The 24,206-nt window shown below is 56.6% G+C and overlaps 1 protein-coding gene across 7 annotated transcripts in view; it reads left to right on the top strand.

Moving 5' to 3' along the window:
* Positions 1-24,206, top strand: part of VDAC1 (voltage dependent anion channel 1) — a 55,095-nt gene that overhangs the window by 5,692 nt on the left and 25,197 nt on the right. For 2 of the 7 annotated variants that reach the window (XM_070074967.1, XM_070074968.1), the window contains one exon: positions 20,244-20,289. The gene's annotated coding sequence lies outside the window, so the exon portion shown is untranslated. Of the gene's footprint in view, positions 1-20,243; positions 20,290-21,379; positions 21,757-22,220; positions 22,645-23,616; positions 23,890-24,206 lie in introns of those variants that run through there. The other 5 variants (XM_008254831.4, XM_051843240.2, XM_070074964.1 and 2 more) reach the window with 5 other exon arrangements.

Raw genomic sequence — 24,206 nt, 5'->3', positions numbered from 1 at the left:
CAGCACCCAGAGTCGAGGGCGCCCTCGAGGTCTCTGCCACTGGCCAGGAGTCCCACGGACACCAGCATAGGCCTGTGGCTGCGGGACGGAAGCAGGTCAGGGTGTGAGAGCCTCCCCCTTGGTTAGAAAGGAGACCCAGAGAAGAGAAAGCTTGTGCCCCACCAGGGCCCGGGCCCCCCTCCAAGTCCGCGTGGCCCAGGGTGAGCGTGGGGCGGCTGTGGCCTTGTGCTCACCATGGCACAAGGATGGTGGGTGGTGGCCTCGCTGCCGGGCCCCCACGCCCTCCGTCGCCGCATTCCGAGACAGCAGAGCTGTGAGGGCTTCTGCCCTCTGAGTTCACCTTTGGTTTGGTTTCTGCTCGGGTGCTCAGAGCAGTTTTGTTTTAAGTGCAAAGCCACAGGGCTGCTTTCTCCTTTCTCTGATCCCCCAAACAAACAAAGGATGTGGGTCTGCGTTCTGGTTTGTTTTCAAGCTGCAAGTGAGGGAAATGGGTCGCCTCGAGCTTTGAGGGTGGCCTGACCGGGCAGGGGGTAGGAGGGGTGGGTGGTGGCCTGGGTGGCTCCTCACTCTGGAGGGGGTGCTCCCAGCCCACCCTGGGTGGGCCCTGCGGGCTCCTTGTGGGGCCAGGAGTGAGGAAGGTGGGGGGCTGTGTCCCAGGCAGGCAGAGCTGTGAGGCCCTTGCTGTGCAAGACAAGGCCTGCTTGTGTCAGTTTCCTTTGCTGCCCCAATAAAATGCGGCAGCTCCACTTGGCTGTCTCCCCCATCCCTTCTGAACCCCGCGCCACTCACAGCGCTGAGCCCAGGCCCGACCCTGAGCAGTCAGTGCCGGAAGCTTTGGGAGAGCATTCACATCCTTGCCCAGACCCTGGCCGTCAGGGCTGGGTTTCCCTGCCCCCAGGCTGCTCCTCTCTTCCGCCTCGTCCAGGGTGGGGGAGCCAGGAGGGTGCCCCCCCCCCCAAGGCCTGTGCCACCTGCCGTAAGGTGTGCAGGTAGGCACCTGGGGAGGTAAAGACGAGCTCAGGGATTTTCGGTAGCCGTGTCTTTTCTGGCATCTCACGAGAAACGTGTCCAGTGTCTGCGGGAGGCCAGCGGCCTGCAGGAGGCTGGGCCAGCTGAGCCCTTGAACCCCCAACAGCTGGGCCTGGCAGTGTCACTGCTTGATAGGAGAGCAGTGGCAAGGAGTGAGCGTAGTGAATCCCTTTGTTCTAGAAGGATCCAGAACCCGGTATCTGACATTTCCTCATGAGAAGCCAAGGGTGTTGGAGTTCTTACTCTTGTATCGTTGAATCTTCTCGTGGAAGCTGCAGACCCGCTCCTCAGGAACAAACTGCGCACAGGGCTCTGCCGCCCGTACAGGGGTCTTGGCCTCCACGTCTCAGCACAGGGAAGCTAAGGGCCTGCAGGGGCACTGACGTCCTGGGCGAGTCCTCTCCGGTAAGCTGGGCTCAGCCTCAGAGGGCGTTCAGGGGAGATGTGGGCTCCACAGTTGCTACTGCTGCCTTTTTTTCCTTTCTTTTCTTTTAAATATTTATTTATTAAAAACATTTTTTTTGACAGGCAGAGTTAGTGTGAGAGAGAGAGACAAAGGTCTTCCTTTTTCCGTTGGTTCACCCCCCAAGTGGCTGCTACGGTGGGTGCGTTGCGGCTGGCGCGCTGCGCCGATCCGAGGCCAGGAGCCAGGTCTTCCATGCGGGTGCAGGGCCCAAGCACTTGGGCCATCCTCCACTGCCTTCCCGGGTCACAGCAGAAAGCTGGACTGGAAGAGGAGCAACCGGGACAGAATCTGGTGCCCCAACTGGGACTAGAACCCGGTGTGCCAGTGCCACAGGCGGAGGATTAGCCTAGTGAGCCGTGGCGCCGGCCTTAAAGATTTATTTATTTATTTGAAAGGCAGAGTTGGGCGGGGGGAAGAGAGGCAGAGAGAGAGAGAGAGAGGTCCTCCATCCTCTGGTTCACTCCCCAGATGGCTGCAATGGCCAGAGCTGGGCTGGTCTGAAGCCAGGAGCCAGGAGCTTCTTCAGGGTCTTGCCCGTGAGTGCAGGGGCCCAGGCACTTGGGCCGTCTTTGGCATGTTCTGTTGCTTTTCCAGTATGTTAGCAGGCAGCTGGAGATAGAGTAGCTGGGTGCCCACATGGATGCCGGGTTGCAGGTGGCGGCCTTACCTGCCGTGCTGGGACGCTGGCCCCAGTCCATTGCTTCTTTGAAGGTGGAGTGCTTCCCTTATACCTTGGGGGTACCTGCAGATGCCGTGTGCCTGCGCAGTGCTGCTTCTGGAGCGTTGTACAGCCTGCTAAGCCCAACCGGAATTTTGGAAATTTGGAACCGTCTCTTGGCTGTCATTCCACACTCCTCAGGTGGCCAGAGACGGGTGATTGCTCCCCTAACTGCAGGGCCCTGGGCTGTGTGTACCTCCTGGTTTGGAAGCTAGGTCCCCGCTCACTGGGCTTCTTTGGTCAGCTTCCAGCGCCACCTGGAGGCGAATCTTGTAATTGCAACTGTGTCTGCACCAGAAGGTCCTTGGTTCAATCACCTTAAAAAAACGTAGACGTCAGGGCCCATCCCAGAGCAGCTAAAGAATCACCTGTGGCTTTCTTATTATGTTATTAAAATGTAATAGAAAAAAAGGACTCACCTCTTGTGGTGAGAGCGGCGTTGGTTTTTGCTGGAGCTCTCCTGACCGTACGGCGTGAAGCACCAGCAGGTCGGCTGCCGGTCCTCTGGGAGGGTGGCCAGGGTAGGGAGAGTGCCCACGCGCTTCCACTGGCATCACCCGGACCTGCTCGTGTGGAGCAGCGCATCCTGGTGGCCGCACTGCAGAGTGTTGGAAAGCGGGCGCCGGGCGTGTGACCAGCTGGTGCGTCATTGTCGGTGCACGTTCCCCGGGGGGCCAGGGGTCCTCCGATGTTCCCGTGAGGACCTCGGAGTCACTGCTTCCCTCCCCAGCTGTTGCTGTCCCAGGTACCTTGGGAATTGACTACCCTGTTGGTACCAAGCAGCATGCTTTGTCACGGGCTAATTAGCCATGGAGAAAGAATGTAATTGGTGAAGGATGTGCTTGGGCTGGGCAGAGGTTCAGAGAACATTCTACAAGCATTACGGCTGTTTGAACCAAGAAGAGACTTGGGAGAACCAAGTCACGTTTCCAGAATCCTTGCACATTTTCAAAGCAATGCTGAGCTCTCTGCAGAGGTGCGGCTGGGCAGGGGAAGGGGTGCTGGCATCAGGACAGGAAATGAACTCTCACCTCCTGACTGTGGCAGGCAAAATCCTATAGGCTGTGCCCGCCTTCCTGCCACCCTGCCTCTGACAGTCCCACCACGCTGGGCGGTTTGCGCTTAGCCCCCGAACTTGATGCCCCTCAGGGCCTCAGAGCTGCGCTGATTTTAATTAATTGATTATTTCTCGGTGTGTGAAATATTGCTGTGGTCGGAACTGTACAACATGGCACCTCCAAGAGGCAGTGCTTCTCTGTCCTGGCTTCTGCCTACCCCCATTGCATCACCTGTTTCTACCTGGGCTCCACAGGTAATCACCGATTGCCATCACATTTCTTTCTCACCTGTCACTGTAAAAGATTTATTTGGTTATTGATTTGAAAGGCAGTGGCAGGGAGGGAGAAAAGACCGAAAAGCAAGGACAGCTGTGGTTCTGCTGGGCCCTCTGTTGGTTTCCTGGTGCGTCTCTGACACTGGCTGTGGGTTTGGTAGCTGCAAGCAACCCACGGTTACTGTCCTATAGTTGTGTCCTGCAGAACCAGCGGATGGAAGATCGCTCCTTCTCTCGCTTTTCAAAAAAGATTTATTTATTTGAAATGCAGAATTACAGGGAGGCAGAGAGAGAGAGAGAGAGGAGAGGAGAGAGATCTTCCATCCACTGATTCCTTCCCAAATGGCTGCAAGGCCAGAGCTGTGCCGATCCGAAGCCAGGAGCCAGGAGCTTCTTCCAGGTCTCCCATGTGGATGCAGGAGCCCAAGCACTTGGGCCATCTTCTACCACTTTCCCAGGCCACAGCAGAGAGCTGGATTGGAAGTGGAGCAGCTGGGACTTGAACTGGCGCCCAGATGGGATACCGGCACTGCTATGCCACAGCACCGGCCTGTGTGTGTGTGTGTGTGTGTGTGTGTGTGTGTGTCTCCTTCTCTCTCTGTGGAACTATGACTGTCAAACATAAATAAATCTTAAAGTGGAGCTGGGGCCCAAGCCTTGGCCCCTCATTATGAGGTGCAGGCATCGCAGGCAGCATCCTACCTGCTGTGCCAGCTGCCCACACCCCTTGGCCATGTTCCTGATGCCCGATGGCCGCCTTAGCCTAGTGACGATTATACTGGGCAGCACAGATGGACGGCTATGCCCTTGTTGCACAAAATTCTGCAAAGTGCTGCTTTGGGCACTGAGACCCATTCCATGGCTCATGGGCCCGGTTACCAGGAATGTGGCTGCTATAATTTGGGTGGCCCCGGGTGCCGCTGGGGGCTGCTGTCTTTCCTCGGGGGGTGTGAGGCAGTTCTCCGTGACCCTTTGGTTCTCACGAGAGGGCTGTTATACAGGGAGCAAGCCTGGCCCACCTGGGCCCTCTTCCTCCAGGCTCGAGTTACAACACACTTGCTCCCATGCGTGCTCCCGCCGCCATTGCTGCTGTCCCCGTGATACAGGCGGAGGGCCGGCCCTAGAGAGCTCGTGCTGTGCCATGTGGACTTGGGACCCCCAAGGCAGTGAGCTCACCAAGCTTCTTTGCTTCGTAAGTAGCTTGTCTCAGGCATTGCCTTCTGGGGACCACAAGCTGACATGACGCAGATTCCTGTGAACACGACACATCTGTTGCTGCATAATTAATTACCTCAAAATGCAGCGGCTGCAAACCACAACCAAGCTTGATGACCTCCTGCGCTTTCTGAGTCAGGAGTTCACACATGGCCCAGAGCCGGCCGTGAAGCTGCCGTGGGGAGGCTGGTGGGGCGGTCGTCCACAGGTGTGGCTGGAGCGAGAGGGCCACTCCCTGCCGGGGCTGCCCAGTGGTGCTGTCTGTGTGTGTGTGGCAGCTGGCTCTGTCTGCCCAGGACACAGATGTTCCCTGAACCATGGGACTTGTACGTAAATCAAGACTGTCCTGGACAACCTGGCTGTCACCTCCCTGTTGGCAGTGGGCTCAGTTCCTGTCTGCACAGGCCTCTTGCAGGATTTCAGATTGCCCTGGGGACTCGATCAGGAGGCCAGCCGGGTGGGTGCACTGTGGCACGGGGGATTGAGCCACTGCTTGGGTCACCAGCAGGGGTTCGAGTCTCAGCTGTTCCACTTCCTGTGCAGCTCCCTCTCATGTACCTGGGAACGCAGCTGAAGACGGCCCATGTGCCTGGGCCACTGCCACCCACAGACGAGACTGCATGGAGTCCCTGGTCCCTGGTTTTGACCTGGCTCACCTTTGGCTCTTGTGGTCATTTAGGGAGTGAACCAACGGGTGTAAGATGTGTGTCTCCCTCTGTGTGTCAGGTGTATGAATGGATTAATCAGTCAAAAAATAAACAAAGAAAAGCAGCATAGCACCCTCAGGGGTCTGAAATCAGCGCCTGAGGATGAACGCTCCCTCACAGTCCCCCCTCCCCTGCCTCAGCTTCCTCCTCTGTGGGTGCGGGAGACTGACACCTGGGTCACCCCGGGAAAGCTGCCTTGCGGCTCCTGCCTGGCGCTAGCTTCTCCCCAGGGAGCAGCCGGCAGAGGGCCAGGCAGAAGCTCCGGGGTCGTCCCTCACCTGCCTGGGGAGTCCCGTGCCCTTGTTCCTGCTGCACTGTCCCCACGAGGGCCAAGCTGCTCACTGCTGCCTGCGGCCGAGGGAGGGGGATGGGGGGCCACCTTTGGCAGGGAGGGGAGGAGCATCCACGAGGGCGTGGCAGGTTTTACAGACTCCTTGCTGCTCTGCACCGGGACCCAGGGGGCAGGGCACAACAGCCCACACTTGACTAAGGCTCCCCCGCGACCCCTGGGGTGCCCAGGCTGGAAGTCCTCTCCCACTGTGAGCCCCTCAGGAGGAAGAGGGAGAAGGGCAAGTCCAGCCCAGAGACAGCCCTGAGCTAAGCCTGGTCCCGGAGCTCAGCTGGGGCCATGATGCCCTTCCTCAGTCTGTGAGCGGGAATCCGAGTGCCTTCTAGAAGGCCCCATCACAATGAAGCATGTTGAGAAGTTTAGGGATTTCCCTTTGTATTTCCATTTTAGGTATTTTCATTTTTGTCAAGAGATAGACAATGAGACATCTTCTGTCTTCTGCTTCATTCTGCAAAGCCCTGGAATAGCCAGGTGGAAGCCAGGAGCCCGGAACCCAGCCTAGGTCTCCTGTGTGGGTGCCAGGGACCCAGGTACCTGGGCTGGCACTGTGCCTCCCAGGGGCAAGTTAGCTGGGAGCAGATTCAGGACCTGAAACTTGGTGGCGTTCTGACATGGGTTGTGGTGTCCCAAGTGGCAACCTAATCTTTATGCAAAAAGAGAACAGGGTTTCAGTCACGGTTGGTGCAGGGATCTCTGGTGGTTTAGAAGTGCAGGCCAGCGCTGGCTCTCTTGTCTTGGCAGCTGCAGGGGCCCTCAGCCCAGCCACCACCTCACCGCAGGCTTTTCAGACCCTCTTTGCTCCGGCTGCCCCCCTACCCCTGTGTCATCCTATGTCTCAGTCCTTTTTTTGTCCCCGCTGTGACTCCTATCGCGTTTGCAGACACAATGTCTCTCTGCAGCCTGAGCTTTGCGTCTCTTCGATGCCTGCTGTCTCTCCAGGGCCCCGCATGCAGCTGGGACCTGTGGCGGGGGTGTGACTTTGGTGGGTCTGCTGGAAGGAGACGCTGCAGGTGACGGGAAGGTGACGGGGTGGGAGAGGGGCTGTCTGGGGATTGTCTAGTCTGAGCATTGCGCGGGCTGTTGACACTGAGCTGAATCAGTGCTTCCCAGCCTGGCCGCTGTTGGGGTTCCTGGCTGGACATCCTTGTGCAGCGGTGCTGTCCTGGTGGGGTGTTGAGCAGAGCCCCTGGTCTCTCATGGAGATGTCGGCAGTACCACCCCTCTACTGCACCACCACATTGACCTTAGAGCTGGGTCAAAGAGCCAGACCAGGGGCTGGCACTGTGGTACAGCAGCCCCAGTATCCCATTTGGGCACCAGTTCGAGTCCTGGCTGCTCCATTTCTGATCCAGCTCCCTGCTGATGCACCTGGGAGAGTGGCAGAAGATGGCCCAGATGTTTGGGCCCCAGCACCCATATGAGAGACCTGGAGGAGGCTCCCGTCTCCTGGCTTCGGCCTGACCAGCCTCACCCAGTACGGCTGCTTGGGGAGGGAACCAGCAGATGGAAGATATCTCTCTCTCTCTCTCTCTCTCTCTCTCTCTCTCTCTCTCTGTGTGTGTGACTCTGCCTTTCAAGTATATAAAATAAATCTTAAAACAAGCAAACAGGCTAACACCTTATGAGTCTGAAATCTCATAAAGATGAGCTCGTCTTAGTAATGTTTCCTTGTCAGTCTGTTCTCTTTTCTGTAACTGAAGGAGACTCAGGTCCATTTTGCACTGCAGAAATGCTGTCTGGAAAATTTAAGCGTTCAGAGGCCCTGCAGGTTTAGAGTGGCAGACTTGGAGCGTGCTGCCACCTGTTGGTGAATTGGTGGCAGTGCACCCATGGCTCATCCAGGTTGAGCAACACAGGGAAGCAACCTACCCACCAGGTGGACGCCACTGAGCTGTCTGGTGAGGGCCTTTCCCTAGGACTGGGCCCCAGAGGCCCCAGCGAGTTAGCCAGGAGTACAGCAGCCCGGGGAGTCCGCAGACGTGGGATGTTTTCCTACTGTGTGTGTCAAGTTTGAGTTGCCTAGACTTAGTTACTTCCCTCTCCCTTCTGTAGACACTGTGGTTTCTGCTCTGTAGACTCTGATTCAGGGTGCAGCAGGATGGGGACACTGTGGGCAGAATCTGACTTCTTGCCTTGCGACAACTGCCTCTGGGCAGACTGGTGACGATTCCAGAGGTGACCCTCACCCTCGCGCTCAGCTTAGTGGAAAAGGCAGCAGGCTGGCGGTACCAGTGGTCAGACCCACAATCACCATCCCTCCCAAGCCCACCCCTGCCCCAGATCCACACTCACCCTCTCTCCTGAATCCACCCCCGTCCCCGTGCTTTCAAATCAGGAGCTCCTGGGTTACACAGCAGGATGTGTCACCCCACTGTGGAGCCCTGCAAGTCCTACTTCCCAGGTAAGTCTCACTCATCCATGTCTCCCTACACCTGCTGTTGCCCTTGTCCTAAGCCTGGGCTACTGCAGTAGCCCACCTGGACTGCTCTTCTGTTCTGTGTGGTGCTGCCTGGGGCCATGTCTGTTGGCATTCAGCTGCGGCTTGGCCAGGGCTTCTACCACATGTCTGCTGGTTTAGCTGTCTGGGGTAGGGATGGGGATGGGTGGCAGCTGGGGCTTTCTCTGCCGCATGTGGTCGGACCCAGGTGGTGGGCTCAAGACTGCAAGAGCAGAGAGGGGAAGCTGCCTGGCCTCTGTGGTCAGGACCCAGAGCTGGCACAGGGTCCCTTTCACCGTGTTCAAGGACAGCCCCATTTCAATAGGAGAGCAAGTAGACTCCTCTTTCCTTTTTTTTCTTTATAATACCTATTTATCTGAAAGAGTGACAGGGAGGGAGAGACAGAGAAAGAGTTCTTCTATTTACACTTCATTCCCCAAATACCTGCAACATTCATGGTTGGGCCAAGTTGAAGCCAAGAACCTGGAACTCCATCCGGGTCTCCCACATGGGTGGCAAGGACGCTAGTACTTGGACCATCATCTGCTACCTCCCGGGATGCATCAGCAGGAAGCTGGATCAGAAGCAGAGCAGCCGGGACTCACAGTGCACTGGTCTGGGATGCGGGCGTGCCAAGGAGCGGCTTAAGCTGCTGCACCACAGCCCCAGCCCACGCTCCACCTCTTCACAAGGGGGAGGGTGGGAGGAACCGGCCGCCATCTTTCAGAAAACACACCACACTCACTGCCTTTGGGCTGCCTCGGGGCTCCCCATTGGATGCTTGCCCATTTCATTTGTTTGTGCTCAAAAGCAACCTAACAGAGGCCATTCCTGACCATCCTGAGTTGCTGCCCCCCCACCAGTCTCAACCTCCCGTGTGCTGTCACAGCCCTCTATGTCATGTTCCATGTTCATTCACCAGCTGTCAGTCTGGCCCACCAGCCTTTTTAAGAAGATGTATGATTCTTAAAAGACTTATTTGTTTATTTCAAAGGCAGAGCAGCAGAAGGAGAGAGCCAGATTGAATGAGATCTTCCATCTGCTGGTTCACTGCCCAAATGGCCTCAAGGACAGGGGCTGGGCCAGGCTGAAGCCAAGAGCCAGGAGCTCCATCTGGGTATCCTACATGGGTGCAGGGACCCAAGCACTTGGGTCATCTTCTGCTGTGTTCCTAGGTACATTAGCAGGGAGCTAGTTCAGAAGAGGAGCAGACAGGACTTTAACCCTGTTCCAGTATGGGATACCAGTGTGCCAGGTGGCACGGTAACCCACTGTGCCTCAGCACTGGCCCCATAAAATAGGCTTGACTTATTTACTTTTATTTATTTGGAAGGCACAGAGACAGACAGAGATCTTCCAGCTTCTGTTCATTCCTCAAATGCGTGCTAGGGCTGGGCCAGGCTGAAAGCAGGAGCCCGGCACTCAGTATTGGTTGCTGCAGGGGTGGCGTATCCTAAATCTTTTTTTTTTTTTGACAGGCAGAGTGGACAGTGAGAGAGAGAGACAGAGAGAAAGGTCTTCCTTTGCCGTTGGTTCACCCTCCAATGGCCGCCGCTGCAGCCGGCGCACCGCGCTGATCCGATGGCAGGAGCCAGGAGCCAGGTGCTTTTCCTGGTCTCCCATGGGGTGCAGGGCCCAAGCACCTGGGCCATCCTCCACTGCACTCCCTGGCCATAGCAGAGAGCTGGCCTGGAAGAGGGGCAACCGGGACAGAATCTGGCGCCCCGACCGGGACTAGAACCCGGTGTGCCGGCGCCGCAAGGTGGAGGATTAGCCTATTGAGCCACGGCGCCGGCTCCTTTTTTTAATTTTTTAATTTTTTTGACAGGCAGAGTGGACAGTGAGAGAGAGAGAGAGAATGGTCTTCCTTTGCCGTTGGTTCACCCTCCAATGGCCGCCGCTGCCAGTGCTCTGCAGCCGGCGCACCGTGCTGATCTGATGGCAGGAGCCAGGTGCTTCTCCTGGTCTCCCATGGGGTGCAGGGCCCAAGTACTTGGGCCATCCTCCACTGCACTCCCTGGCCACAGCAGAGAGCTGGCCTGGAAGAGGGGCAACCGGGACAGAATCCGGCGCTCCAACCGGGACTAGAACCCGGTGTGCCTGCTCCGCAAAGCAGAGGATTAGCCTATTGAGCCACGGCGCCAGCCCATGAATGTTCTTAAGAACCTTTCTTCCATAGCAGGTATCGGTGTCCACAGTGTACATGAGTGCAGTTTAGGCAAAGTCTATCTTCCTCTGTGACTGTAAGCTCCACATGGACAGGGCTCGGGTCTGTCTGTCCCCACTACTCTGGTTTTTTTTTTTGTTTTTTTTTTTTAAGATTTTATTTATTTATTTGAGAGGTAGAATTACAGACAGTGAGAGGGAGAGACAGAGAGAAAGGTCTTCCTTCTGTTGATTCATTCCCCAGGTGGCCGCAACTGCTGGAGCTGTGCCGATCTGAAGCCAGGAGCCAGGTGCTTCTTCCCGACCTCCCACATGCATGCAGGGGCCCAAGGACTTGGGCCATCTTCTACTGCTTTCCCAGGCCACAGCAGAGAGCTGGATTGGAAGAGGAGTAGCCAGGACAAGAACCGGCGTCCATATGGGATGCTGGTGCCGCAGGCAGAGGATTAACCTACTGCGCCATGGTGCCGCCCCCCCCCCGTTTTGCCCCCATGCTTAGTGCAGGGTTTGGAAAACTCAGCCTGTGGCATATACTGGCAGAATGAATGGCCTTTGAGTGGCAGGGGCAGGATGAGGTCAGAAGTGAAGCCCCGCCCCCTGCAGAGGCACATACAGGTGTTAGATGCTGAAGATGGGTTGCTAAGGCTTCAGTACTCATTCCCCAAAACCCAAGTTGAACTGTGACTGCTGTTTAAGCATAGGGAAGCGGGTCTTCAAAGAGCAGCTTCAGGGCCTGGCATGTGGCAGCGGGGGTCAGGCCACCTCTCGGGAAGCCCATATCCCCTCTGCCTGTTGGAGTGCTGGCTGCTCTGTTTGGATCCAGCTCCCAAGTACTGTCTCTGGGAAGGCAGTGGAATTTGGCATGTGTTCTTGGGTCTCTTCCACCCATGGGGGAGTCCCACATGGGGTTCCTGGCTCCTGGTTTCAGCCTGGCCCAGCCCTGCTGCTGCAGGCATTTGAGGGGAGTGAACCAGTGCCTGGAAAATCTTTTTCTGTGTCTCTCCCTCTCTGTCACTCTGCCTTTCAAATAAATATGTACCATAAGAAGCTGCATGACTCACGAGGGCCCCGCCTTCAGGAATGGACCCATGCCCAGATCTCAGGAGTGGATTCACCCCCTCCTCTCGTCTCCTCCTCTTCTTCCTCTCACCTTCCCTTCATTTCTGTCCGCTGTGGGTGACACAGCAAAGTGGTCCTTGCCAGATGCTGGCACAGGGGTATTGGACTTCTCTCCTCTGAACTGTGAGCCAGTGTTTCTGTTCCTCATATATTGCCCCGTCTGCGGTATTGTGTTTTTAGAAAGTGGCCTAAGAGGCGTCAAGCCCCATTTTCTGAGCTGATTCTTTCAGACCTCCAGGGGGCGGGTGGTTATGGCAGCCCCACCCTGGACTACTGTCCAGGATATTAGACAAGATGGCAGCCTCCGCCCGAGCCTGCTGCTCCAGGCTTACTCATCACATGTGCAAGTGCCAGCCCCAGCCCAGGCTCTGGGTGCTCACCACCACCTGCACATCCTCCATGCACCAGGTGACGCCCACATGCACCCCACTTTCAGAAGCATCCCCTTGCCAGTCCTGTGTCCTCAATTCACGTTTTGGGTGTTGGTGTCCCTGGAGGACACCTTGTGTCTCTTAAGGCCTTCCTAGCTTTGTTGATTTTCCCAGAATGTTTTGTAACCAAGCAGCCTGTCCCATGACCTCCGGTAGGAGGTGCGCTCACCTGGCTGACAGCAAGGCCATAGAGCACAGTCCCCTGTGGCTGGGTGGGTGGGGTCGGATGAGAAAGTCACAGCAGGTGGGGAGGAAGCCACGCCAGCCTCTCTTCTCCTGCAGATGCACTGTGGGGTTCGTGTTGGGGGGCCCCTGGTTTGCAGGGGAGGATGAGGAGGAAGCCAGAGTCTCCCAGGGGTGAGGAGAGGCCTAATCACCTTACATAAGAGTCTGGAAGAACTTGTTTTGTACCCTCAGGGAGCAGAGATGCTAAGTTTGGATTTGAACCTGAAACTCTGGACCTTGCAGAGGCGTCTGAGGCTGCCCCTGCCTCAGCCGTGCTGACTCCGCCGTCTCTGGGTGGGCAGCTGGGGACACAGTGGTGTTTGAGCAAGGAGGGACCTGGCACATTTTGGGAAGGCTTGGGCATCTCCAGAGAAAATCTTGATGGTCCACTCATGCCCTACAGTCTCCAGAGGAGGTCATGGGGGCAGGAGAGGACAGGGGACAAGGTAGGGACACTCAGGGCTCCCATTGCCATGTCTGAAACAAAGCCCTCCTCTGAAGCTGGACAGAAGAGGCGAGCACTCCCCAGCTCCTGGAGGCCACCTTGGTGGGATAAGAACTTGAACTTCTGGGCAAAGTGGCCTCAGCCAGGGCAGGCGCCTGACCTGATGGCAGATTTCAGTCAGCTGGAGAAACTCCACATATCTGTGCACACACATGCATGTGTGTGTTTCTGTGTGTGTGCATGCTTGCACATGGGCCTGCATATGTGTGCATGTATCTATGTGTCCACATGTGTGCAGTGCACGTGTATGCCTGCATGTGCATGGCTGGGTGTGTCCCTGTGTTTGCATATGTGTGTCAGTGAATGTGCAATGTGTATGTGCATTCATGTGTATTTGTGTGCTTGTGCATGTGTGCACAAAAGTATGTGTGTGTGTGAGCCATGGGTGGTGAGCATTACAAACAATGCAGTTTACAAGACCACAGTCAGATGTCAGTACCTGGGGAGGGAGCAGTCAGTAAGGTCCCTTCACTGCCGACACTAACAGCAAGTATGAGAGTCCCCAAGGCCACCCTTACATTTGAGTCTTCACTAGAAAGACACACAGCCTTCCCCCAGGTCTGTGTCATAGCCATGGCTATAGTTTTTCATTTTTTAAAGATTTATTTGAGGAGCCAGCGCTGTGACGTAGTGGATAAAGCTGCCACCTGCAGTGCCGGCATCCCACATGGGCACCAGTTCGAGTCCAGGCTGCTACAGTTCTGATCCAGCTCTCTGCTATGGCCTGGGAAAGCAATAGAAGATGGCCCAAGTAATTAGGCCCATGCACCCACATAGGAGACCCAGAGGAAGTTCCTGGCTCCTGGCTTCAGAATGTGCAGCTCCAGCCATTGCAGCCATCTGGGGAATGAACCAGGGGATGGAAGACCTCTCTCTGTCTCTGTCTCTGTCTCTGTCTCTGTCTCTCCTCTCTGTGTAACTCTGACTTTAAAATAAAGAAATAAATCTTTAAAAAAGAGGTTTATTTGATAGGCAGAGCTATAGAGAGAAATGGAGAGGGACAAACAGAGAGAAGTCTTTTATCTGGGTTCATTCCCCAGATGGCCGTAACCTGGAGCCAGGAGCTTCTTCCAGGACTCCCATGTGGGTGCAGGGGCCCAAACACCTGAGCTTTGGTCTGCTGCTTTCCCCGGTGCAGTAGCAAGGAGCTGGATTGGAAATGGGGCAGCCAGGACTCAAACTGGCAGCCATATGGGTGCCAGTGTCACAGGCGGAGGCCTAACCAGCAGCGCCACATGCCAGCTCCACAGTTATGGATTTTTTTTTAAAGGGGAAAGGAGAGGATTCAGATCAGCCAAGGGATGGTGCCTGCTTGGGCAGAGGCTACGGGGGCCCCTGACACCGAGTGTCTGGTTGTCGCCTTCTGGTGGCACCACGGAAGGTGCATTGCCTCCCGGCCCCCGTGTGTGGCAGCACACATGGAACTTTGCCAACCGGCATTCTTCACTGGGGTGTTGGTGGCCAGAGCGCTCCTTGTTGCTCCCAGGCTGACTGCCAAGGTAGCTGAGCTCCCTCATCCAGGGCCCTCCCAGTCCTGCTTGGCTCAAAGCTCGTGCCTAAGTCACACTGGTGGCTTATCTGGTGCAGCCAGTCCCTACCCTAAATCACACTGTTGGTTTATGTGGCGTGGCTGGCTCCCACCCTGAGTAATGACACTCCCATCCAGCGTGACATTGCAGGGTGAGAGATTGCCTTCCACAGGCTGGGGACAAAGACCAGAATCTATGATACCGCAGAGAGAGCAGTGCCCAGCCCACACAGGCCGTGAGTGTGTCCATCCTGGAGGACTGGTGACCCCCGGGGCACTTGCTTGGGGACCCCAGGCAAGCCTCCTGCGCAGAGGGCTGGTAAGCTGCTCCAAGCCCGTCAGCTGCCTTACAGGTCGTGTCATTCATCCACTAGTCTGTCATTCATTTATTCACCTCGATTGCACACTGAGGATGAGTGGGCACCCTGGAAGGACACAGAACGGGGAAGGCAGGCTGGTTCCAGGGGCAGTCAGACAACACAGAGCAAGAGATACCCCCATACTGACTGTGAGAGCAGAAACATGCCCCCTTCCTTGTGGCTGACACAGTCTTGTTGGGACCCCAACTTCATGAGCTGTGCATGGATGGGATGTCCCCTTAGCTTGTGCTTGTGCAGTGTGTAAGTCACACAACCCTCCATGGAAGGCTTGGACAGTAATTGCCTGAAAGCCAGTCCTGATGAGCAGGTATACCAGGCTGCCACCAAGACTCAGGGTTATTTAAACTCCCTCTGACCGTGTCCACATTTTATATAATAAAAGCAAGGCAGTGCAGACACCACGGCACCAGAGACTGGGACAGTGGTTAAAGGTCAGGGGGGAAGAGGTGGCTTCACCTTGCGCTCAGGGCAAACTGCATGTGTCCACTCACTGCTGGGGCTGTGAGAATGGTCCTGGGCCTTGCAACAAGGTGAGATTCCAGCCAGATTTTCCCCTCTTCACTTCATCCTTTCTGAAGGAGTCTCTAGCAGGAGGCTGTTGGATCTGCTGAGCACACCACGCCCGTCTCTGACCCGCCCGCAGCAACCTTTGCCAGGCTCGAGGGAGGCCTGCGGGTGCAGTACAGTGGCAGGGACACCTGTGCTCACTCCAAGTTGCACTCGGCAAGAGCCTCTGCCTCTTTGCATGATTGGTGGGATTTAATACATTCACCACATTACTTGAAAGTTGGAATGCAGTGGGGTGGCAGTGTGATGCACTTGCTATTTGAAAGTCAGAGTTACACAGAGAGAGGAGAGGCAGAGAGAGAGAGAGGTCCTCCATCTGCTGGTTCACTCCCCAATTGGCTGCAATGGCCGGAGCTGTGCTGATCTGAAGCCAGGAGCCAGGAACTTCCTGTGGGTCTCCCACATGGGTGCAGGAGCCCAAGGACTTGGGTTATCTTCTACTGCTTTCCCACTTTCCCAGGCTATAGCAGAGAGCTGGATCAGAAGAGGAGCAGTCAGGTTTCGAACCGGTGCGCATATGGGATGCCGGCGCTTCAGGCCAGGGTGTTAACCCGCTGTGCCACAGCGCTGGCCCCTGCTCTACTTCTGATCTAGCTTCAGGCTAATGCCACTCATGTTGGAAACCCAGATGGAACTCTTGAGAGAGAGAGAGATAGAGAGAGATAGAGAGAGAGAGAGAGAAATCGAGATCTTCCATGTGCTGGCTCACTCTCAAATGGCCACATTGGTCAGGGAAGCCAGGAGCCAGGAGCTTCTTTCATGTCTCCCACATGGGTGCAGGAGCCCAAGCATGCAGGCCATCTTCTGCTACATTCCCAGGAGCTGGATCAGAAGTGGAGCAGCTGAGACTTGAACTGACACCCATATGAGATGCTACTGTGCCACAACACTGGCCCCAGATTTTTTGTTTAAAAAAAAAAAAAAAAAAAGATCATAGGGGCTGGCGCTGTGGCGTGGTGGGTTAATGCCCTAGCCTGAAGAGTCAGCATCCCATATGGGTGCCAGTTCGAGACCTGGCTGCTCCTCTTTCGATCCAGCTCTCTGCTATGGCCTGGGAAAGCAGTGGAAGATGGCCCAAGTCCTTAGGCCCCTGCACCCACGTGGGAGACCTGGAAGAAGCTCCTGCCTCCTGGCTTCGGATCGGTGCAGCTCCGATCATTGCTGCCAATTGGGGAGTGAACCATCAGATGGAAGACCTCTCTCTCTCTCTCTCTCTCTCTCTCTCTCCTCGCTCTGTGTAACTCTTTCAAATAAATAAATAAACATTTTAAAAAATATAGAAAAGATCACTGGGGTGGGCGTTTGGTGCAGCAGTTACATTGCTGCTTGGAATGTGCACATCCCCTGAGTGCTTGGCTCGAGTCCCAGCTCCTCTGCTTGCAGTCCAGCTTCCTACTAATGCAGACCCTGGAAGGCAGCAGCAGGTGGTTCACATATCTGGGTTCCTGACACCCGTGGGAGACCTGGATTGAATCCTTGGCTCTTGGCTTAGCGCTGGCCTAGCTTTGGCTTTTGCAGGCACTTGGGGAGTGAGTAGATTTCTGTTTCAAATAAAATGGAAAAAAAAAAATCCTTAACATGATCATACCCATTAAGTTCCTCTGACATTTAAAGAAATAAACCCACAGGTTCTGATCAGTTGTTGTGGACTTTTTTTAATGATTTATTTATTTATTTGAAGAACACAGTTACAGAAAAGCAGAGAGAGAGAGAGAGAGAGAGAGAGAGAGAGAGAGAGAGAGGTCTTCCATGTGCTAGTTCAGTCTCCAAATAGTCCCGATGGCCAGATCTGGGAAGACCTGAAGCCAGGAGCCAGGAGCATCTTCTGGGTCTCTCACGCGGGTGCAGGGGCCCAAGGATTTCCCCAGGCCATGGTGGGGAGCTGGATCAGAAGTGGAGCAGCTGGGACTAGAACCGGCGCCCATATGGGATGCTGGCACTGCAGGCAGTGGCTTTACCCACTACACCACAGTGCTGGCCGCGGTGTGGGCTTCTTTATTGGATGGATTATTCTGCCTGCCAAGTTTTTTCTCTCGTGTTGGTTACAGTAACACGGAGTCTATGAACATTGTAACAGAACTCCCTTCCCCAGGGCAAGTGTTTGTAATTATCTTCCCTCAAGGCTGGACCTACTTCCTGGTGCTCCAGCTGGAGGTCAGGCTGGGCTCCACCCCGGGCTGCTCCCGTGTTCCCTGCTTCCAGTTCCCGTCCTGAGGACTGTGTCTTAGCAGAACTTGGCAGCAGTAGGTCAGAGAAAAGTGGAGGTCTGCAGTTCTTACACATTGCCCAATGGCTTTCCAAAGTGTTTCATGTCTACCCAGCCTCCCTCCCTTGATTAACTACATTTGGCTTTCATGAAAAAGTTTTTTTTTTTTTTTTAATAATAAAGGCAGTATATTCTCATTAAAGAATATATGAGAAATGGAAAAAGAGCTGAAGGAGAATAATCACTTGTAGTATCAGAAATTGAAACCATTATTTTTTTAAAAAAGATTTATTTATTTATTTGAAAGGCACAGTTACAGAAAGAAGCAGACAGAGAGGTTGGTCTTCCATCCGCTGGTTCATCCCCCAGCTGACCACAATGGCCGGAGCTGTGCTGACCTGAAACCAAAAGCCAGGATCTTCTAGCTTTCCCACACAGGTGTAGGGGCCCAAGGAGTTGGGCCATCTTCTACTGCTTTCCCAGGCCATAGCAGAAAGTTGGATGGGAAGTGGAGCACCCAGGATTCAAACTGGTGCCCATATGGGATGCTGGCACTGCAGGTGGCAGCTTTACCTGCTATGCTACAACACCGGCCCCGAAACCATTAATTTTCAAAAATAGTTCATTAGTTCATTAGTATGTTTCTTTCCAGTCTTTCTCTGTGTCTGTCTGCATAGAATTCTTGTAAAACCTGGATACTTTGAAAACTTTTGGAACCATTTAAAACATGCTTTGCATGTGCAGGAGAAAATTTTGCTGGGCTTATCTTGGGATTATGTACATCCTGTCTTCCCAAGTGATCACCACTGTCCCTGTCACCCAGAGCCACATCCTTCCCTGGATGACAAGTGTTGGGGCACAAGGTGGGGAGTGTAGCCTGAGACCCTTGGCCATACATCCTCAATTCTCACTCCTACCCAGGCTCCAGTCTGAGGAATTCATTGGGAAATGGTTAGAAAGGCTAGTGCAGTAGGTTAAGCCACTGCTTGTGATACCTGCATTCCATCTGAGTGCTGGTTCACATCCCAGCTGCTCGGCTTCTGATCCAGCTCCCTGCTAAAGAGTCGGGGAATGTGGTGAAGGATAAGCCCAGGCACTTAGGTTCCTGCCACTCAAGTGGGAGACCCAGATTGAGTACTAGGTTCCCAAGTTTGGCTTGGATCATCTGTGGCTGTTGGAGCCATTTGGGGTGTGAACTTTTTTTTTTTTTAATTTTATTTATTTATTTGAGAGGTAGAGTTACAGACAGAGGGAGAGACAGAGAGAAAGGTGTTCCTTCTGTTGGTTCACTCCCCAAATGGCTGCAATGGCCAGAGCTGCACTGATCCAAATCTAGGAGCCAGGTGTTTCTTCCTGGTCTCCCACATGCATGCAGGGGCCCAAGGACTTGGGTCATCTTCTACCACTTTCCCAGGCCACAGCAGAGAGCTGGATTGGAAGTGAAGCAGCCGGGACTAGAACCGGCACCCATATGTAATGCCGGCACTGCAGGTAGAGGATTAACCTGTGCCACGGTGCTGGCCCTGGGGTGTGAACTTTTGAATGGAAGAGCTCTTTCACTTTCCCCTCTTTGCCTGTCACTCTGCCTTTCAAAAAAAAAAAAAAAAAAAGTAAATAAATCTTTAAAAAATTCATTTGAGGGGCTGGTGCCGTGGCGCAATAGGTTAATCCTCTGGCTGCGGCATTGGCATCCCATATGGGCACCGGTTCTAGTCTTCTTCCCATCCAGCTCTCTGCTGTGGCCTGGGAAAGCAGTAGAAGGTGGCCCAAGTGCTTGGGCCCCTGCTCCTGCATGGGAGACTGGAAGAAGCACCTGGCTCCTGGCTTTGGATCGGCACAGCTCCGGCCGTCGCGGCTATTTGGGGAGTGAACCAATGGAAGAAGACCTTTCTCTCTGTCTCTCCCTCTCACTATCTGTAACTCTCTCTCTCAAATAAATAAAATCTTTAAAAAATTAATTTGAGTAAATTGTATTTTGTTTCTGCCATCACAAACCTCATATTCACTTCTGCTAATGACAAGAATCCTGCTGAGGTCAGGGACATCTGGCCCTGGAAACAGAAGGGTGGGAAGTGTCCCAACCTGTGTTCCTAGCAATGGCATTGGGTGCATTCCACCTTGTTAATTATCAACACAGCTTCTCTGAAATGAAACTTTCTCACACTGGTAGCCAATGCCACTATTAAAATTCTCATCTCCTCTTGGAAGAAAGTCTGATGCAAACCAGATTAGATGAGAAGAGAATCTGTTGGCTCAGAGAGCTGTAAATATGGGGTGTTGGCTCCAATCTCCCAGAGGAGGGATTGGGTAGCTCCAGCTTTCTCCCCCTGCCCCACCCAGGCTTGGTCTTAGTTTAGATTTGTGAGAGAGGACATGATTGGCCCAGCTTGGTCAGGTGCTAACCCCACCCCATCAGCTCCCAGTGGAGGTGGACAGGGCAGGTGGAGGTGGTAGAGCTGGTGTGAGCTTGCCTTGGGGCAGAAGTTTATCCTGGGGGTTAGCTGGCCGCAGCTCCTGTCTCCAGCTTCCTAGGAATGCCCACCTTGGGAGGTAGTATGTGCTGGTTCAAGAAGTTGAATCCCTGGAACCCACAGGGGAGAGACCCAGCTTGAGTCTCTGGCTCACTTGTCTGCTGTGGGCAGTTGGGGAGTGAACCAGCGCCCAGGAACTCTGTCCCTCATAAAAACAACCCAACAGGCTGCTTTGCTCACGCTCGCTCAGGGATGTAGCAGGGAGGGGTCTGTGAGTCACCTTTCTAGTGCTTCCAGATTCTAGCCCAAGGCTTGCAGGTCCTCTGTTGATCCCAGCTAATTCTCTGCACCGCTCACTGAGCGCTTATTCTTTGTCTCTTGTTAAACTCAGCACTCTGAACTTGAGGCTCTAGGAGGCCAGACTTCCTGCGCAGCTGGTAAGTGCCTCACAGGGCTGGGGCCGATTCATTCCGAAACAGCCCATGGGGTCCAGCATGAGGTGCGGGGGGAAATCCTCCCTAGGCTGAGGGTCCTGAAAGGGGGCAGGGAGGGAGGACCTGGGACCCTGGCTCCCACCTCACAGCTGGGCTGCACCACCAGGCAGGACACTTGCCATCAGCGCCACCTTCCTAAGGTCCTGTCCTCCCAAACTGCCCCAGGCATGTGGCGGGGTGACTTAGCAGCTCTCCCTGCTGGCCAGTCTCTGGGCCTTTGTGCCTAGGGTGGGGACAGGCAGGTTGGGAGCAACGAGTCCCCTTCGGAAAAGGGCAATTCATGGGCCTGGGCTGGGGGGTGTCTGCCCCTTCTTCACTTGCTCAGAGCCCCTCCCCGTACAGCCTGTCCCCAGGGCCTCCTGACATCCCAACACCCGCCCATTGGAGCACCCCTGAGTCACGTGCCTCAGCCTCCATACTCCACGTGTCCCTCGATTTAGCCTCTGCCACACCGGCTGGATGTGGGTGTCTGGACTTGTCTGGCGCCTTCTCCACGACCCCAGAGCCTTCGAGGACTTGTGTAGGTAGAAGGCAAAAGGTGTGCGCCATCTTCATCCACCCCCCCAGGCCATTAACTCTGGAGGCCTGGATCAGGCGGCCTCGCGCAGGACGCTGGGGACACTCGGTGGTGAGCAAGGTCACTTGCTTAGCCCAGGAAAAAGGCGATCGTTTACCCAACGCAGACCAGGGCTCCGCGTCTTCCCCAGGTCGCCCTCGGCTGGCGGGCAGAACCCCTGGGATATACTCGCGCCCTGAGGTCCAACAGGAGTCTGGAAAACCTCACTTGCTAAAAACGTGGTACCTTCGCCACTGGTGAATCTGGCTGCTGATTCGCAGGGTACGCTCAGGGCACAGGGGCCGAAACCCATAGTCACCGTAGCGCTGCTGCACCAACTCAGGGAGGGTCTCGCCGCTCCAAGGCCGATCCCGGGAGGGGGCCCAAGAGCTGAGCGCGGTGACTCCCAGGCCGCCGCCCAACCAGCCGGAAGAGCCCCTCCCCCTTCCCATTGCTTCCTCCGGGCCGGAGGTGCCCGCAGTGACCCGCGTGTCCCCGCGCACGCACACACCGTGCACACGCCCGCCCGCCCGCGCCCCCGGCCGCCCCGTGCCCGGGCGCACGCAGTCGTCGCGCGCCGTACAGGGTTGCAAGCTCCCGCGTCGGCGCGGGCGTTGGGGACCCCGGGGAGCGCGCCGGCGGGACAGGGGCACCCAGACCAGGGCCCGGCCGCGCGCAGGCCCGGGCGGGGCCCAGGGGCGGAGCTCGCCTGGTCGGGCGCGCAGGGCCTGGGCGGGTCCGCGCCGCCGCCGTCGGCGCCGCCCCGCCCTCGGCCCGCCGCTCGCTGCGCCCCGCTCCTCGGCGCCGCAGCCTCCGCCGCAGCCGCCACCGCTCCCGCCGCCACCGCCGCTGAGGTAGGAGCTGCGGCCTCGGGCCCGGTCTCTGCATGCGTCCTGGGCCGCGCGGGCCGGGCTCCCGGGGGGTGGAAAGCGGGAGAACCGGGCGAGGGCGACCGGCTTAGAGCCGGGCCCGGGAGGGAACGGAGCGGCTGGCGTGGGCCTCGAGGATCAGCGGCGCGCAGAGGAGGCCGCACGGGCGGACTTGGACGGGCCCGGGCTTGGGGCGCGACGCAGGGTGTGCGGAGGCGCCTGCTGCCGGGGACGAGAGGCCGTCGGGGCGGAGGGGCCGCGTGGAGGTCCGGCCTCGCGCGTCTGGGTGACCTTCTCCGGCGCGCCCTCTCTTGCTCGGCCCTAACGCCCCGGCCCAGCAGAGACCCTCGCCACCCACGCTCACCGAGTCGGGACTACGGGCCTGTGCGGGCCGCGCTGCCGCCGCTGGGCGAGCGCCTGGGGCTTCGTGCCCGCGAGCGCCCGGCCCCGCGCAGGCCTGGGGACGCTGGCGGCCGGCACCTCCCGTGCGTGCCAGCGCCGGCCGGGGCGGAACGGGCGGCCAGAGTCGGCTTAGGCCAGGGCAGGCGTTTGGCCCCAGCGAAGGAGACCCCCGCGGGGAGCGCTGTGGCCCCCGGGGCCTTTGGTCGCTCATTCATTCGCCCCCTGCGGCTGTGCGGCCCGGAAGCTGGCTCCTGACCTGGGATGTGAGGCCTGCAGTCCTAGGCGCGTGCCCAAGGTCACACAGCTGGGAGGGCGCCGAGCCTCGGCCTGCTCGCTCGTGGAGTGGGGGCGACGGCGTATCTCACCCCCGTTTGGTTTTGGGGAAGAGTAAGCCGGGGCGGTGAACACGAAGCCTTCGGAGCCGTGCCCTGCCGGGAGAAGGCCTCGCCGGAACCGACTCTCACCCTTGAGGTCAGGAGAGGGCGGGGCCGGCCCCCGCAGGCCGTTTTGCTCCACGTGGGATTCAGCGAACTTAGCTCCTGTTGCTTTGAGTGTTCTGATGGCCGGATTGTTAGCTGGCATCCGTCCAGCGGGTATTGAGGGATTTTCGGGGTAATGGGTGAGGATCCAGCTTGCTCACGCAGGCCTTGAATGCAGGGCGGCTCCACCTTAGCCTGAACCTGTTCAGCCCCAGGCCCCTCTCTCCGGAGGCCCCAGGGGAGGGGGCTCCCGTTGTGGTCCTGGCAGGGCCTGTGTGGACTTCCCCTGGGGCCTGCCTGCTGTAGCCCTGGCCAGTGAGCTGCTCTGTGGTCTGCATGTTCTCCGCGCCTGCGGTGGGGCCTCTGGCACGCAGTAGGTGCTTGAGAAGGATGTGTGGGGCAAGCACTCTTGTATCCACCCCTGGGGACAGAGGGTTGGCTTCCTGTTCCAGCAGCTGGCACGGAGCAGGTGCACATTGGGTGTTGGTGGCATTCTTGAATGGGCGCGTGTGGGAGCTGTAGGCCCTGGACCTGAGCATCCCCCGGAGGGACCCAGATCTCCCAGTCCCTGCCAGAACACAGCCCTGCCTAGCAGAGTCATAAATATTTAGACTGGAATGGGAGGTGCAACCCTGGAGCAGTGAGAAACTGACTGTTTCCTGATGTGAGCTAGCTGCTTTGTGTCCTTCCTTTTCCGTCCCCATAGGAAGCTCTGGGCTTGCAGGCAGGGGGCTGTGGGTGAATCCGGTTCTCCCAAAGGCTCTTTCTTCCACTGGTGGTGAGGGGAAGCGTGTGATGGGCTCTGTCGGAGTGTCCTGAACCAGGCACCTGGCCCCTGCGAGTGGGGACCGCTCCCAGCCATTGCTTGGTTTCACTTGTGCGCTTCCAGGAAGGGGCTGCAGGGGCAAAGCTGGGGCTCAGGGGGCCACACAGCAAGGAGACGCCTGCTGGACTCCAAGCACATGTGGACAAAGGACTTCCAGTGGGTGGTGAGGAGAGACGCTCACCTCTACTTCTAGCCATCAGTGTCCTTGAGGCACTGAAGCCCACTTTGCCCTCGGCAAGACCTCCCACGTGTGCTGTCTTTGGTGCTGGTGACTGGACGAAGCACCAGTGTGGCTGAGAGCCAGCCTAAACCTGCAGGTAGCCCGCAGGGGACTCACTGCTGTGGTAGCAGCTGAGGAAGGTGGACCAGCTGGATCGTCCTCCCTTTAGCTGCTTCTCAGGGGGGACCGGGGTGAGTGGACGGCCGAGCTCTGTTAGCGGCACTGCTGGGAAGAGGCCTGCAGAGCAGGGTTCCCCGGGGCGATTTGGTATGAGCCACCAGTTCTGGTACAGGCCAGGTCACTTTCCTGTGTCTTAGTTTCTCTGCTGTAAAAGCATGGTGGTCATTGTCACAGTCCTTGTGGGCACCCTCCTGGGGGCTGGCGGTATGTTCTGTGACCCCGAGTCCACCGCCCGTGAGCCCTCAGGGAGAGGTTCGGTTGCCATTGTACAGGTCAGGGGGAACAGAGAGGTGAGGGAACTACTCCAAGGTCACACCGGTCAGCTGAA

The sequence above is a fragment of the Oryctolagus cuniculus genome, chromosome 6, assembly GCF_964237555.1.
Source record: "Oryctolagus cuniculus chromosome 6, mOryCun1.1, whole genome shotgun sequence".
Classification (NCBI taxonomy): domain Eukaryota; kingdom Metazoa; phylum Chordata; class Mammalia; order Lagomorpha; family Leporidae; genus Oryctolagus; species Oryctolagus cuniculus.
This window is presented reverse-complemented; position numbering and strand designations above follow the sequence as displayed.